We start from the raw sequence: 16,058 nt of genomic DNA on the forward strand, positions 1-16,058 counted from the left end.
TCAGAAAACATCTAGAAATGATAATCAAATGCAATAGGCAGGATATACAGTCAATAGAATCAAGCACAAATCAATAGCTTTTCAACTCACCAACATCAAACATACAGAGAAGATCATGGGCACACTCCTATCACAATAGTCTCAAAGAAAATAAAATATCTAGGAATTAACCTAAACAAGGAAATGAAGGATCTCTACAATAAAAAACTTTAAACCTCTGAAGAAAGAGGTAGTAGAGAAGGACCCTAGAAAATGGAAGACATCCCATGCTCATGGAATGTTAGAATTAACATTGTGAAAATGACCAGTCTACCAAAATCTATTTACAGATTCAATGCAATCCCAGCCAAAACCCTGTCTCATTCTTCTCAGAAATAGAAAAAAAAAAAAAAAACCTATCTTAAAATTCATATAAAACTACAGACACCAAAGATAGCCAAAACTATTCTGAGGGGGGAAATACTGGAGGGATTACCATTTCAGATCTTAAGATATATTGCAGAGGCATTTGGGGGGCGGGGCAAGATGGCGGCACTGGGAGGACTCTCATTCTGAGCGGCAGCACAGCAGGATTGGCACAGTGACCAGCAATCAGAACTCGCGGCCATAAAACACAAGTGATTGTGTTTCACAGGTGAGAGGATACCCCACGGTGGGGGATTGAATCAGCTTTAACTCACCTTGCTAAACCTCGAAAGAGATCCTGGTTCCACCAGGCGCTTGGTCGCCAGCCCAGAGCTACACGCCAGCGTGATCTGGTCACTGTCTCAGACTGAATTGTGGGCCCAGAACATCACAGACTGGATTTCCCAGTCGAGAGATAACCCCACGGAGCAGGAAACAATTGGGACTGACCTTAGGTCACACAGACATCCCCTGGAAAAGACTCGGGTTCCACAGGCGCCCCAGGAGCCAGAGCCCGGGACCCAGGCGCCTGCACAGAGCCCTGCCTGTGTGCCTGATTCGCCTCCTTAGATAGAACTGTGGGCCCCAGGACACCAGGGCACCAGAGCACCAGAGGACTGCATTTCACTGTCAGGTGAAAACCCACAGGGAGGGAAATGGTTGATCTGATCTCAGAGCACTCAGCCGACACCCCCACCCCGAAAAAGTCTCTGGAAAATTATCCAGTTTAGGCAGACACCCAGGCTCCCAAAGGCCAGAAAGGCGGAGCCACGGGCGGGCATCTGTGCCTGTGGGTTCTACTCGCCACCCCAGACAGAACAGCGGTCCCCAAAGCAAAGACTGGGTGTCTCTGGCAGGAGGAAACCCCCAGCGGAGGGGATCATAAGGTCTAACGCTCAGGACACCCAGCACCAAAAGACTTTCTGGATTCACGCAGACTCTAGGCTCTAGCTTTCTAATGCAGGCAGGAGCGCTGTGCTCAGCTGCCATTATTGAGTTCCCCTAGGGCACTGGGACACACAGCTGCATCCTCAGACCTACAAAAGCCAGAGAGCCATTACAGCAGCCCTCAGATACTGTGCCAAGGATCAACCAGTTATCCCTAGCTAGACTGACAAAACTGTGGGAATCCCTGGTCCTTCAAGAGGGCTGCATCCACAGCCTCTGGAACAGAGCAGTGCCTGCAGCCGCCATCCCAGACAGGGACACACAGCTTCTGGTCCAGAGTGAGGCACCCAGCCTCCAGACCAAAGCGGCGCCCCCAGGCGCGAACTCAACCTAGGTGCACATTCTCCAGGCCCAGAGCGGAGCACTCAGCCTCTGGCCCAGAGGCTTGCTGGGTGCACCTCTCATTTTCCTGGACAGAACTGTGTACCCCAGGATAAGAGACTGAGTTTCCCTGTTGGGAGAAAACCCCACAGCCAGGGAATAAGCAGTTTCTTCAAGAGGACTGTACCTGGAAAACTGTAACAGCAGCAGCTCACTAAATTTATAACGAGAAACCCAGCAGTGGGGCAGCTGTCTTGAGAATTTCTACGGGTAAGAGGAGATCCCCCCCTGCCTAACAAAGACCACAGCTACTACTCAGAGCTATACACCTGAGGTGAGCAGTGGCAATTCCTGAGAAACACTGGCCATACAGTGACCATAACCAAAAAGCAGAAGAGGACTTCTTCAGGAAAAATCATCTTCCGGCCAAGGGGATTCTCCCTACCTCAGGACTCCAGGAAGCACAGAAACTAACAGCCAACACCTAAAACAGCCCAATGGGTAGAGGTCAGCATAAAAGCTCAACCAACAAAAGACAGAGCAACATGGCATCTCCAGAACCCAGCCATCCAGGGGCGAACAGCCCTGGACAACGCAGCACAATAGAAAATCAAGAAGATGACCTTACATCTATGCTGATGAAGAGGATAATAGAGGAAACAAATAAAATACGTAAAGAATTAGAGGAAGATAAAACCAAACAGATCATGGCTATCCGTAAAGAAATGGAGGAAGTTAAAGACAAGCAGATTAGGGCCATCCGTGAAGAAATACGGGAAGATGCAGCCAAACAGCTTGAGGCCTTCAGAGAAGAAATAATTAAATCACTAAAAGAAATAAAAGAAACAGAGTTGAAGGAACTAAAAGAAAAAGAGGAAAATACAAGCAGACAGGTGAAGGAAGTAAACAAAACAACTCAAGACCTGAGGATAGAACTGGAAAAATTAAAGAAAACACAAATGGAGGAAATAATGGAGAGGAAGAATTTAGGGAAGAAAACAGGAACTACAGAGGTAATTATAACCAACAGACTACAAGAGATGGAAGAAAGAATCTCAGGTGTAGAAGATACAATGGAAGAAATCGATGTATCTGTCAAAGAAAATGTTAAATCCAAAAAATTCCTGACACAGACCGTCCAAGAAATCCAAGACAATATGAAAAGACAAAACCTAAGAATAATAGGTATAGAGGAAAAAGAAGACTCCCTTCTCCAAGGCCCAGAAAATATTTTCAACAAAATCATTGAAGAAAATTTCCCCAAGTTAAAGGAGAGACCAATAAGAATACATGAGGCCTACAGAACACCCAACAAATTTGACCAGAAAAGAAAATCCTCCTGCCACATAATAATCAAAACAGTAAGTATACAAAACAAAGAAAAAATACTAAAAGCTGCAAGGGAAAAAGGCCAAGTAACATATAACTGCAAACCCATTAGAATCACACCTGACTTTTCAACAGAAACTATGAAAGCCAGAAGGGCCTGGACAGATATCATGCAGACCCTAAGAGAACACAGATATCAGCCCAGGCTACTATACCCTGCAAAACTCTCAGTCCTCATAGACGGAGAAAACAAGATATTCAATGACAAAAACAAATTTCAACAATACCTACACACAAATCCAGCATTACAGAAGACACTGGAAGGGAAAATACAACCCAAGAAAATTAGCTTCTGTTAAGAAAACACAGGAAATAATTAACCTTACTACAGTAAAACAAAAAGCAACCAAGCACACAACCTTATGACCACAGCCAACATCAAAATCAAAGGATCTAACAGCCACCGGTCATTAATCTCTCTCAACATCAATGGACTCAACTCTCCAGTAAAAAGACACAGATTAACAGAATGGATACATAAACAAAACCCAGCAATCTGTTGCATGCAAGAAACACACCTAAGGCACAAAGATAGACATTACCTGAGGGTAAAAGGTTGGAATACGACTTTCCAAGCAAATGGACCCAAGAAACAAGCAGGAGTAGCCATTCTAATATCTGATAAAATAGACTTTCAACCAAAATTAATAAAAAGATATGGGGAAGGACACTTCATACTCATCTTGGGAAAATTCCACCAGGAAGACATCACAATCCTGAACATCTATGCCCCAAATACAAGAGCACCCACATTTGTAAAAGAAACATTGATAAAATTTAAACCACATATAGATCCCCACACATTAATAGTGGGAGACTTCAACACCCCACTCTCAACAAAGGACAGGTCAACAAAACAGAAATTAAACAAAGAAACAATATCTCTGACAGAGGTCATGAATCAAATGGACCTCACAGACATTTACAGAACTTTACACCCAAACACAAAAGAATTTACCTTCTTTTCAGCACCTCACAGAACCTTCTCCAAAATAGACCATATAGTTGGTCACAAATCAAGCCTCAACAGATACAAGAAGATTGAAATAATCCCTTGTATCTTGTCTGATCGCCATGGAATAAAGCTGGACTTCAACAACAACAGAAATAGCAAAAAGCCTACACAAACATGGAAATTGAACAACTTGTTACTAAATGACAGCTGGGTCAGGGAAGAAATAAAGAAAGAAATTAAAGTCTTCCTAGAACTAAATGAAAATGAAGACACAACATACCCAAACTTGTGGGACACAATGAAAGCAGTGCTAAGAGGAAAGTTCATAGCACTAAGTGCCTTCAAGAAGAAATTCAAGACAGCTCATTCATTCATATGGCTCACTTAAAAACCCTAGAAAAAGAAGAAGCAGACACACCAAGAAGGAGTAGATGGCTGGAAATAATCAAACTCAGGGCTGAAATCAATCAATTAGAAACAAATAAAACAATTCAAAGAATCAATGAAACCAAGAGCTGGTTCTTTGAGAAAATCAACAAGATCGACAAAACCTTAGCCAAGCTAACTAAAAGGCAGAGAGACACCACCCAAATTAACGAAATCAGAAATGAAAAGGGGGACATAACTACAGACACTGAGGAAATCCAAACAATCATTAGGACTTACTTCAAAAGTCTATATGCCACAAAATTTGAAAATCTAAAAGAAATGGACAATTTTCTTGATCGATTTGACTTACCAAAGCTGAAACAGGACCAGGGACCAGGTAAATCAATTAAATAGTCCTATCTCCCCCAAAGAAATAGAAGCAGTTATCAAAAGTCTCCCATCCAAAAAAAGCCCAGTACCAGATGGCTTCAGCGCAGAATTCTACCAGACCTTCAAAGAAGAGCTAACTCCAATTCTCTTCAAACTATTCCACAAAATAGAAACAGAAGGAATATTACCAAACTCATTTTATGAAGCCACAGTCACCTTGGTACCTAAACCTCACAAAGACTCAACAAAGAAAGAGAATTTCAGGCCAATCTCCCTTATGAACATTGATGCAAAAATACTTAACAAAATACTTGCAAACTGAATCCAAGAACACATCAAAGATATTATCCACTATGACCAAGTAGGCTTCATCCCAGGTATGCAGGGGTGGTTCAATATATGGAAATCCATCAATGTGATCCACCATATTAACAAACTGAAAGAAAAAAACACATGATAATCTCCCTAGATGCTGAAAAAGCATTTGACAAAATCCAACATCCATTCATGTTTAAAGTACTGGAGAGATCAGGGATACAAGGCACATATCTAAACATAGTAAAGGCGATATATAGCAAGCCTATAGCCAACATCAAACTGAATGGAAAGAAACTTAAAGCAATCCCACTGAAATCAGGAACACTCTGGAAATCAATCTGGCGCTTTCTTAGACAACTAGGGATAGCGCTTCCTGAAGATCCAGCCACACCACTCCTAGGCATATACCCAAAAGAGGCGCAAGTACACAAAAAGGACATTTGCTCAACCATGTTTGTAACAGCTTTATTTGTAATAGCCAGAAGCTGGAGACAACCCAGATGCACCTCAACTGAAGAATGGATGCAGAAACTGTGGTACATCTATACAATGGAGTATTACTCAGCAATGAAAAATAAGGAAATCATGAAATTTGCAGGTAAATGGTGGGACCTGGAAAGGATCATCCTGAGAGAGTTGTCCCAGAAGCAAAAAGACACGCATGGTATATACTCACTCATATAAACATACAACATAGAATAAACCCACTAAAATCTGTACATCTAAACAAACTAAGCAAAATGAGGACCCTAACTAAAATGTTCAATCCCCATCCTGAAAGGCAAAGAGGATGGACATCAGAAGAAAAAGAAAATAGGAAACAACCTTGGAACCTGCTACAGAGGGCCTCTGAAAGCCAGAAGAAAACAGGAAACAACCTTGAAACCTGCCACAGAGGGCCTCTGAAAGCCTCTGCAGTATAGACTGTCAAAGCAGATGCTGAGCCTGATGGCCAACTGATGGGCAGAGTGAATGGAATTTTATGTAAGAAGTGGGAAATAGTAAGAGCTGGAGGGGATGGGAACTCCACAAGGAGAGCAACAGAACAAGATAATTTGAACACAGGGAACTTCCCAGAGACTCATACTCCAACCAAGGACTATCCGTGGAGATAACCTAGAATCCTGACAATGCAGCCACTTCTGATGAGAACTGATAGACTAAGATCAGAAAGAAGGAGAGGAGGACCTCCCCTATCAGTGGACTTGAGGAGGGGCATGCATGCAGAAAGGGGGAGAGGGTGGGACCGGGAGGGGGGAGGGAGGGGCTTATGGGGGAATTCAAAATGAATAAAGTGTAATTAATAATAATAATTTAAAAAAGATATATTGCAGAGACATATAAATAAAATCAATATGGTATTGGCACAAAAACAGACATGTAGACCAATGGAACAAGATCAAAGACTCAAAACTGAGCACATGACTTTGACCACTTAATGTATGACAAAATATTCACTGGAAAAAAGAACACTGGATGTCTCCATGCAAAAGAAAGCAATTAGACCTGTACCTATCCATCACCTTGCACACAAACTAACTCCTAGCGGGTCAAAGATCTATACTGAAACACTGAAACTGCTAGAAGAAAACACAGGCAGTTTCCTACAGGACATAAGACTTCCTGAGTAGGATTCCATTTCCCCAAGAATTCAGGCCAACAACTGACAAGTAGGACCTCATGAAACCAAAAATCTTCTGCTCAGTTCATCAGTGTTGAGGGTTGGTGTGGTGCTATCTATTTTAATGCTAATTACTGGCCCCCAACATCTGGTCCCTGCCTGGACAAGCACATTTTCATGTCCTCATGTAAACCTTACCTAAAAAATTACTCCTGTTTGACCAATAAAAAGCTGATACCTGGCAGGACAAAGGTGAGGTGGACAGAGCTAAGGTTCAAAGGGCTGGGGAGAGAGAGCATCTTGGGGAGAAGAAAGACAAGAAGAGAGGAGGATGCCATGATGGGTTAGTGTGGAAGGAACCACGTGGGCCAGGAGAAAGATTTCCAAGAATGGCTTGGAAGGGAAAGGCCCAAATGAAGAATACAAGCAAGTATTTTGGGATTATGGAAGGTAGCCCAAATAGGAGATATTAAAGCAGATGGAATGGGATGCAGGCTGGGAGATAGGGTAGGTGAAATAATTTGTCCAGCCCAGGGTGTAATAAAGCAGTTATAAAATTCAGCAAGTGTCTGTGTTTTTATTTGTCACAGCCTGTTAAATAGTGCGGCTAATAATTATAGGGCTAATAATAAACAATATTAGGCTGATACCATTTTTTTTTCAGCAACACATCAGGTAAAGAGAAAGCCCATAGAATGGGAGAGAATCTTGGGCAGCTACACATCTGACAGAGGTTTAATATCCAGAATATTGAAAAAATTCAAAACACAAAGAGACCAAAAAAAAAAAAAAAATAGGCCTGAAACCCGAATAGAGAGTTCTCAAAAGAAAGGAAAGAATGTCTAAGGAATATCTCAAGAAATGTTCATCATCCTTAGCAATTAGGGAAATGCAAATCAAACCAACTTTGGGATTTCATCTTACCCTCGTCAGAACAGCAAAGACCAGCAGAACAACCAACAACAATTGCTGGAGGAGGGGATTCGGAGAAAAGAAAAACGTTATTCACTGTTGGCGGGACTGCGCTGGTACAGCCACTATGGAAACCCACATGGAAAATCCATGAGAAGCTGAAATAAATCTGCTGCATGATCCAGCTATACCACTCCTTGGCATATGCCCAAAGACTGCTACACAGGTACTTGCTCAGCTGTACCCATTGCTGCTCTATTCACCATAGTTAAGAAATGAAAAAAACCTAAATGTCCTACAACCGATGAATAGGTAACAAAAATGTACATATGCACTGTGAATACTGTTTAGCTATGTAGAAAAAAATGAAACCATGAACTTTGCAGGTAAATGGATGGAACTAGAAAAGATCATACTGAGTGAGCTAAACTCAGACCCAGAAAGACACACGTCACATGTTCTCTTTTATGGGAGGCTCCTAACTCCAGATCTGTAGATGTGAGTGGTGGAAAGCTGGAAAGTAAAACTGGACCACTGTTAGGATTGAGAGTTGGGGAGTAACAGAGAGGAAAATAATTAGAGTATAAGCAACCGGATTAGGAAAATGGGAAAGTGGGGAATCCTTAGGAAGGTAAATACATAAGAAGGTGGGAAGAGGGTAAAGGGAAATGAAAAAATACAGGTAACATGATAAGGGGCATGGAAGGCAAATATAGTAGAAGGAGGGAGGGAGGTAAAATGGCAATATGGATGGCAAAAAGTCATAAGGAATCATACTATTAGTTACCTTAAAAACCCTATAATTTGTGTAATTTAGTATACATATATATTTTTCCCATAGACCAAGCCTTGACTTTTATGACTTAAAAAGAGCTGCATATTTATTTTGCCTTCTGACTCTGTGCTTGTACCTTCAACACTTTGACAACGATTTTCTGCTCCTCAATAAGGAAAGCCCGCTTGATCCTGTCACACACACACTTGGCACACATGGAATCACGATAAGCCCTGCTGACGTGCTTTCTTGTCTTATAAGGACTTGAAACCTCACAGCAAAACCCCTCAAAGTCTGCCTGAGCACATACTACATGCAGATTTAGGTGCTTTCCCAACCTTCTTGGTATATAGGTAAACAACCCTGTTGCCAGGGCTTTGAGAAAGCCTAGTTTTGTCAGAGTCTGTACTGCAGGAGAGCCTATGATGGTATGTCAAACTCTGGACCATTGTGGGTGCCTTTCTAAGCACTGTTCCCTGAAGAATATATATAGCTTTAATGAACTTTTCTCATATGGACTGGCAGAGCCCAAAATCACATAACAAAAACCTCAGTACCAGAAATGAGAAGTCCTCTGTGCTGGTTTGGATAACAATGGCCACTCTAAGCTCTTATACTTGAATGTGTAGCCATTAATTGGTGGAATGTTGAGTAGGATAGGGGGTGTGGTCCTGCTGGAGGAAGTATGTCACTGGCAGTAAGCTTTGAGTTTCAAAAGCCCACAGGACGGCCAGAGTCAGTCAGTCAGTCAGTCAGTCAGTCAGTCAGTCAGTCAGTCAGTCAGTCAATCTTTCTGTCTGTCTCTCTTGTCTCTCTTTCCCTGTCTATGGATCAGGATGTAGCTCTCAACTACTGCTCAAACACCTGCCTGTGGGCTGCCATGCTTCCTGCCATGAAGATAATAGATTAAACCTCTGAAACTGCAAGCAAGCTCCCAATTAGATGCTTTGATTTGTATGAGTTTCCCTGGCCATGGTGTCTCTTCACAGAAAATAGAACAGCGACACCTTCTTTTGAGTTGTTGGCAGGGCTGTCTGAGAGACTTCCAAGGCACAGGGCCTATTGCTATTGCTCTTGGTTACTGCTTACTGCTGAAGACACCAGTGTTCAGAAACAGAGGCCCAGAGGTGCTTGAGCTGGCACTGACCTGAATATTCTCTCCCTGAGGACTAAGTTTCATGGTACCAGAAGGCACCATGCAAGCTTCCAAAGAAAGAAGGCAACCAGCAATCCCATCCAGCTATGACGCCTATGAGCCACATCAATGACCGTCAGGGCACCATAATTCTGAGGATGCAGAAGTGACACACGCACTTTAGCAGTAACAACTTGGTGGCAACGATTTGCAGGTGGGATAAGGAAAATTTTATTTTCCCCTTTTCCTCACTCCTGACGTCACTATGTTCAGGTGTCTCCTATCTCACCACTTCCTGATGTCACTGTGGTCAGGTGTCACCAATTGTTCCCCTTCCTGATGTCACTGTTGTGGCCTCTTTGTAAATGAGAGTCACAACAGGTACTGCAATACTTTTGCTTCAATTATGAAACAGTTTAGAAAATGAAAAAGGAGGAAGGTCTATTGTATTCCCCAATAATTTGCTTATCACATTCTTTCTTCCTAATATCTTGGAGTTCTTTTTATATTAAAATACCTAAAAAAACTTATATACTATAAAAACTATAATAAAATAGTATAATATAATATATAAAGCATAAAATAGTACATAGATAACACATTTAAGACATGATTGTTGAGGCTAGGTAGATGGCTCAGTGGCTGAGAACTTAATTTTCTTGCAGAATTGTCTCACCAATTTCTGTAACTCCAGATCAAAGGGATCCAATGCCCTTTCCTGGCCTCCTCAGGTACTAAGCATTTGTGTGGTGCCCAGACATACATGCAGGCAAACACCTATACACACAAAATAAAAATAAATCTAAAAATATTTTTTAAAACCACAATTATCCGTTTTCTATATACAGGGATGATTAGCAGTAAGATGAGTTTTTAAATTAACTTTTTAGGTTAGCACACAAAGTATGAGGCTCCACTTTTTTTCACCTCTTTAACACTCATTTGGAGTAGGTTGCAATGATGCCCTTTGTGTTGTTTTCATGTTTCTTGTGCCTGCTACTTCTCAAAGTCCTTGGATGTGTGGTGGTTGGGGTAGTAAATGAACCCAATATGCTAAGTCTGACTACTTGGTACCCAGCTGGTGTTACTGTTTGGGGGAGGTTTTGGAATCTTTAGGAAATGGGGCCACCTAGCTGGAGGAAGCAGGTTACTGGGGACAGGCTTTGGGTCTGTTTCCTGGTCTGCTGCAGTGTCAGGAGAGGCTTCCACACACCCACACACCCGCAGCCATGGTGACAGGTGCCGCACGCCTTTGTCTTCACGATGGCCTGTGTCCCCTGAAAGTCTGGATGCATCCCTCTGCCCTTAAGTTGCTTCTGGTCAGGTTTTTGGTCACGCCAAGGAGAAAAGTCACGAACACAGTAGTTCTGTAGTGCTCAACACATTTACAAATTTTGAATTAGTGTCTCTTCAAGACTATATTTTTCTTCCCCCTTGACTTTTTAGAGACTCTAATAACATGTCCATTGATCTGTTCGAGGTGCCCTGGGGTTAAGCTTTCTCCCCACCTTGGCAGTTGTACCATGTGACTTTCACTTGAGACAGTTTCTATTTTTATGTCCGTACCTTCATTTATCCTATCTTTTTCAGACTGCGCCAGATTTTGTTTGTTTTTCACAGGGTCTCACTATGTAGTCCAGGCTGGCCTCTAATGTACAATTATCCTGTCTCAGTACCTGGAGTGCTGAGATTATAGTCACTGAGTGTGACTATCACACTCAGTGGACTGACAAATGTTTGAAACTGGAGTTACACAATGCTGATTAGAGGCAGAGAAAAGGTAGCATGGATAACAATGTCAATGATATAACCTCCTAAACACCAAGAGTCATGAGTAAGGACACTGATAATAGTTCTGTTTATAAAGGGTATGTAGCTCAGTGTACAGCACTTGTCAAAGGTAAAAACATAATCAGGTATCAAATGATGCCTTGAGGGATGGCTATGTGATTGGCTGGATACAGTCAGCCCTCTGGATCTACAACCACAGAATCAACCAACTGTGAATGAAAGCATTTGAAGCGGGGTGTGGTAGCATATAGCTCTAATTCCAGTATTTAGGAGGCAGAGGCAAATGGATCTCAAGGCCAGCCTGGTCTACATAACAAGTTGTTGGACAGCCAGGGCTACACAGTGAGACTCTGTCTCTACAAAAAAAAATATTGAAATTTGGCATGTGAAACAGATATATTCATATTATATATTTCATCATATATTTACATGGAGAAAATTGTACCTGTGCTGAACACTCATGTATAGTTATGATTCTCTGAACAAAGTAGTGTGCCAGTTATTCATACAACATTTGCAAAGTTTTTGATGTCGCAAGTAACCTAGAGATGATTTACAGTATGCAGAAGAGTGCCCACAGATTGAGAGATCACACCACAGTCCTGTGGATTTGGGGAATAAGTCCCTGCGATGGCATCCTGACATCAATTCTGTTAGTTCATTAGTTCAGCTATGAGCCAGGATGAGGTCTCTACTACGGCACCCTCTGGGGTCAGGGCCATTATCATCGGTGACTCACAGAGCTAAAGAACAGCTGGTCACATTCATACTCCACACACAAGCATCAGGAATAGACACCGCACTGGATACTGAGAACAACCCTAATCATGTGGGCGTTTTTAACAAAGTGGGAGTGTTTCCAATCAAAACTCAAATAAACAACATAAGGTTGTGCGATGGAGTGTGTGTCGAAGGAGAGAGGTCATGGAGGTGCTACATGCTGGAGAGTTGAAGTGGGTGAAAGGAGTGGAGGGAATAGAGGTTGCCTATGGCTCCTGGAGGATCACTGCTATCTCCCTGGGGCTTGCAGAGCGGTCAGGCTGGACCTCTGCATGAAGACTACAACCAGGGTAGGCCTTCAAGGGGATGATGGACCTATAGGACTCCAGGGTTCTGCCATATGGAGATCTGTACCCACTCTCACAAAACCTTCCTTCTCACTGAAGATGCTAAAACCACAGAGACCTTGATGTAGATGGCTAGCTGGCACCTACCTCTGCCTGAGGTCCAATGATCTGTGAAGGTCGACGAAGCCAGTGTAACTTCAAGCTCTTTTCAGGCTCCCAGGAATAGCACAGGAGGTCTCTGGATTATAATTAGCCTCTCTTGCAAGGTTGCAGTCTTGAGGTATATCTGCACTGTGAATGGAGAAAATGAAGCACAGAGAAGCTAAGTCATTAGTTCAAAAAGTAGGAATAAAATTAACTCCAGACCTGCTCTGGGTCCCAGAGGACCATGCCAACAACTGAAGGTAGACTTCAGGGGCCCTTGCCTACCTACACAGGCCACCTTGGGTCCTCAGCCCAATGGCCAGTGACATGGTAGGTTTTAAGATGCTGCCCTTAGGCCAGTGAGAACCTGGGCTTTTGGCTTCCACCAAGAAATGGCTCTGGGCAAGAAGAACGCTGTGGTTCTGTAAACATCTGCTGAACTAGGAGGAAACATCCTGGATGAGAAGCTGAAAGATAGAAGAAAAGCTTTTTTTTTTTTTTTTCTCCCTTTGAAATAAAGCCTGTTTTCAAAGAGCTTCCCAAATCCAAGCCCTAGAAACCTGGAGCCTAAATTTAGATTCTCCATGGAAGGTCAACGGATCCCCTCGGGGCAGGGTCAGCCAGCAGCTGCTAGAGATAAACTTTGCTTTTCTGCAGACTCAGGCATTTCTTTCACAGATTAATGGGATCCTGTGCCACTTCCCCTGGGAAAGAAGAACAATAGCAATGCAGAAGCAGGTGGCCTGCCTGGAAAGACCCCTACCAGAGACTGGGATTCATGCCCCCATAAAGTCCCGGATTCCCTGGCCCTCTCCCCCTGCTGCACTCTGGCCATACTGACCTCCTTCTGCTCCAGGGTCAGCTCCATCAGGAGCCTTGTCCCACCTTTAGGGTGATTTATTTAGTTTAGTTTGTGGTGCTGGTGACAGAACCTGCTAAGTGAGTGCTCTGCTCCCGAGTTACACCGCCTAGTCCCCAATGCGCCTGTGCACCAGGATCTTGTACCTGGATTTCCTTCTGCTCCCTGGGAACTTCTTCCTGGAATCCTGCTTTGATGTCACCTCTTCAGAGAGCCCTTTGCTGCCTTCCTTTCTACCTGGTGCCTCATTGGTAGCTTGTTAGGCATCCTGTGCTATGTGCTCTGATGGAGACAGTGTCAGGTGCACAATAAACCCCTGAGGAAGGAGAGCACTTTTCTTGAGTCTGGGATGGGTCACTTGGGCCAACCTTCAGCATCGGGAAGATTGAAGAAGCAATGCAAGCACTGGCTGTCTTTTTCTTGAGTGGTTCTGGTCCTGCTGCATGCTGGGAAACATGAAGTCTGAGGTTCCACTGCTAACTAACTCCTAGAGTTACTGTGAGGCTGTTACCAAAGGTATGTGAACTTGCATGGACAACCCAGGGTGCCAGGCTGGGGACAGTACCAAAATCATGAAGAGAAGGGCTGGCAGGAGGAAGGGGAGCAAGTTCTGCTGTTTGCAGCTCCAACTAGCTGAAAGCAGCAAGCTGCCTCTGGTCTGAGACAAATGAATGTTAATGATCACTGTATTTTCAAGACACTGGTAGGAAAGCCAGCAGGCAAAAGCTTTCCTGGCTTGGACTTTCTGGGGCCTGCAAACAGAGAGGTATCTCAGACATCTCCATCATTGCATCCTTGTAGAATAGCAAAACAGATGGAGAGGCTATCAGTAGCCAGAAGGCTAGTTCAAGGCCCAGGGGAAGGTGGGTCTGGTCAAAGTATGGAGTGTATGCTCCTGGCCACATAGTCAGCCCAACCACTCACAGCCACCTAAGTCTGGGCTGCTCCCAGGATCTAGTCAGTGGGCAATGAGAGCCGTAGAGGATTATAGGCAAGGGCTTTCAGGAGTAGCCTTGTTTGGTGAGCTGAGGAGGCTTCAGTAGCTGCTCCAGGAAGACAGCATGGAGGATGAAGGGAGGGTGCTGGTAAAACAAATTTCCCTGGACTGGAGCAGGGGGAGCTGGACTGAAAGGGTGAGCCTTGGAGTTTACACCACTGGGCAGTAGAGAAAGGTCTGCAGAAAAGCAGGGGTCTCCAGAACATGGAAGGCAGCAGACAAAGTATATGGTGGTTGGAAAGAGGTATCCTACCTATCGGGAGAGTTGGTTGGGGACAAAGAGAGGCGTGTGTGTGAGGTACTCCCTACCCAAAGGCCTGGCATCTTGTCCTAATCACCTTTCCATGTAGAGTGAAGCAGGCACTGGCCTGGCCCCTTTGACCTCTTACTCAGAGCCATCTTGGGAAGGAAGCTGAGGCCTACAAAGAAAGAGATTTACCAAAATCTCTACATCTGTGGCTGGCCTCAACAATGTCATCCTTTCCATATAGAGGCCCTGAGTTCTTGTGAGCAGAGAAAAATAACGAAACAAAACTCAAAACACAACAACAACAAAGCCTGCCTGGAGTCCGGAGTCCAGGGTTAGCTGGAGACAAAGAGAATGGCGAGGAGAAGAATGCTGAAAAGAGGCGGGTGTCCTAGTTGGGTTGTGGGGCCTGGTGCCGCCACCTGAGCCTCTGGGACCCAGAGCATCTAACCCAGTGGACTTTTCAAGAAATGGCCGAGCCATTGTGCAGAAGAATGCCCGGAAATCCCGCAGCTCCCTCCTCCAGCGAGGATGGGGGCTCTTCCTCCTGGTCAGGAAACTCCAAGTTGTCTTCCGGAGGGTGGCCTGGGGGCTGGGGTGGCAAAGCACCACAACTATTTGTAGGATGGCAAGGCACTGCCTCTCTATGTCCCTTTGTGTCTGTTCTGTCCCAGGAGTCCAGTATGCCATGCCGAATCACAGCCCATGTGCCGGACAAGAGTGAGGACTTTCTCAGTGTGCTGCTGGACACCCCAGACCTCGCAGGATAGGCACAGGCAGCATCACAGAGAAGACAGCACAGGTTCTTGCACTGCCCCGTTTGTATCAGGTCAGAGGGTCCAGGGAAGGAAAGCAACCTGTAGGCTGTGGTTGGGCAGAGTCGTGGATGAGGTTATAATCAAGGACATACCCAACAGAGGATTGCCTAGTATCTCTGGTTGGCGTGCCAAAGGACAAGGGATGTAGAGGTTTGTTTCACCAGGGCACATGGGCTCTGAGAACCTCCACGCCAAGCCTCTGCATGGAGGAGCTGGAATGATCCGGGATGTAGCTGGCGGAGCTGGTCATGGGTAGGTTGGAGCTTATGCAGCTAAAGTGTTGAGACGGGGGGGGGGGGGGGGGCACACACATCGCCTGTGAACCCACCAAAATCAGCCGGGACTAGGACTAGGACAGAAACTGGTAGGGTCTCAGACTGCCCTGCTGGGAGCCATTGAGGTGAGAGGCTAGTCCTGAGCTGCGGTTTCTCTAACTGGAGCTGTCAGGGGTCTGCGATTGGCTGTGGGCTGAAGGTCTGTTTCTGGATTGGCTGCTCTAGCTCGGAAGGCAGTGGGTGGGTGGGAGGGGGGGGACTGTGCCCTGGAGGCAGAGTCCGCCCCCGAGACTTCAGAGACTTCAAATAAGACATCCCCTAC

General features: G+C 44.5%; 1 pseudogene; it reads right to left on the reverse strand.

Annotated features, from left to right (window-relative positions):
* Window positions 1-8,509: 8,509 nt before the first annotated feature.
* Window positions 8,510-8,852, reverse strand: LOC129679289 (60S ribosomal protein L34-like; annotated as a pseudogene).
* Between the last annotated feature and the right edge of the window lie 7,206 nt (window positions 8,853-16,058).

Source organism: Psammomys obesus, unplaced genomic scaffold, assembly GCF_907164565.1.
Source record: "Psammomys obesus unplaced genomic scaffold, mPsaObe1.curated_primary_1811, whole genome shotgun sequence".
Lineage (NCBI taxonomy): Eukaryota > Metazoa > Chordata > Mammalia > Rodentia > Muridae > Psammomys > Psammomys obesus.